This window comes from Elephantulus edwardii, unplaced genomic scaffold (assembly GCF_000299155.1).
Source record: "Elephantulus edwardii isolate Elephantulus edwardi_28Jun2011 unplaced genomic scaffold, EleEdw1.0 scaffold00109, whole genome shotgun sequence".
In the NCBI taxonomy this organism is placed as follows: Eukaryota; Metazoa; Chordata; class Mammalia; order Macroscelidea; family Macroscelididae; genus Elephantulus; species Elephantulus edwardii.
In genome coordinates this window covers 6,251,389-6,253,143 of record NW_006399859.1, presented here as the reverse complement: position 1 = coordinate 6,253,143, position 1,755 = coordinate 6,251,389, and positions in this window count along the sequence as shown.

Below are 1,755 nucleotides of genomic sequence, written 5' to 3'. Positions count from 1 at the left end.
CCGACTTTCGCTTTCTAATACATTGTAGTATATACATTTTATATACTACAATGAGCTCTTTAAGCCTAGTCCACAGTTCAAATCTACAAGGATCTCTGAGGGAGAAAAATGGGCAATCTACTGCCTGGGAAATCCAGTGGAAGGTTACTGTAAGTTGTTTCTCAAACACATGACTTTCAGCAGTGACTTTAAGAGACAATTTTTAGACAGTATAAACATAACTTTTATGTGCCCTGGGAAAGCAAGTAAATGCGTCTAATTCACTTTAATGCTATATCCACCTTCTTTCAGTAGTTTGAAAAGGAACCCACAATAACTGAGGTATGCCTGCAGAGAATTTGCATTTCCATCCTAGATACGTTGTTGGTGGTGGTAGCTCTGGTAATAAGTGTACTGCAGTCCCAAAGGTACAATTCAAACTACCAGCTGCTCCTACAGAGAAGGACGGACACCCTCCTCCCATGTGATTTATCACCTTTGAAAACCTGCTAGAGGGTCAGCCATGAGTTGGTTCCAATGGTGGACAACAATGCCTGCATTATAGGGAGCTCTGAAGGTGTTCTTAGTTGGAAGTTATGCTGCTAATCCAGACTTGTTCCCTGTGGAAATTTAAATCTACTAGTAGCTTTGAGAGAGAAGCATAGGAAATCTCTTCCTGTTTGATTTACAACCTCAGAAACCAAAAGGAAGGTCAGCTATGAGTTGGTTTCAGCACAACAATAGTGAAGAAGATGCCTGCATTATAGTAATGGAGGATTTAATGTTCTTACACCCTTGTTCTCCTTTCCCCTTCTCCAATCTGCCAATATAGTTAATCTTCAATAATCAGTGCTTATACTTTGTATCAATGTTATTTACTGTTTCAGGCAAGGTCCTAATAAGAAACAAGTTGGGTAATTTGAGGAGCATTTAATAAACCATTTACAAAGGTGTGCAAAGAGTGTAGAGAAACCATGTGGGAGAGTACTTATTGATTTCTTGGTTTTGTTTGTTCCTATGGCTAGTTTGGGGAAGCTTTTGTGGAACAGTCTATCGCTTTTGTGCTGCCACACATCTCCAGTGGTTTGGATGTACCAGTGACTCAGAAGGGGAAAGATGGGCGGGCTTCTTCCATTAAGATTTACAGCCTTGGAGCTCTGGTAGCCTGGTGGCAAGAAGCTGTGCTGCAATCCCGAAGGCGCATGGTTCGAATCCACCAGATGCTCCACTGGGCAAGGAGGAGCAATATCCTCCTGTGCCAGTAGGGTCTGATTTGATGATACACAACAGGAAAAATAAATAAATAAATAAATAAAAAAAGATTTACAGCCTCACAAGCTCCACAGAGCGTGGCTAAGAGTCAGAATCAACTAGAAGATAGCGAGTTTGAACTTTTGGGTTTGTTTGTTTGTTTGTTTGTTTGTTTGTTTATTCATTCATTCATTCATTTATTCATTTATTCATTCATTCATTCATTCATTCATTCATTTATTTAGTGAGTCAGAAAGAGCCCAGAGCAGGTTTATTTCCCCAGAGAAAGGGGGGTTTATTTTTGATGACTGCTGCTGTATCCAAAAATCTCTAACAGGATTGTAAAACTTCTCAGCTGGGCGAGCTCTGGTGGCCTAGTGGCAAGAAGCTGTACTGCAATCTCAGAGGCGCGCAGTTTGAATCCACCAGATGCTCTGCTGGAGAAGGAGGAACAATCTCCTCCTGTACGAGTCAGATCTGATTTGACGGTACACACACACAAAAATAATGAAATAAAATAAAAAA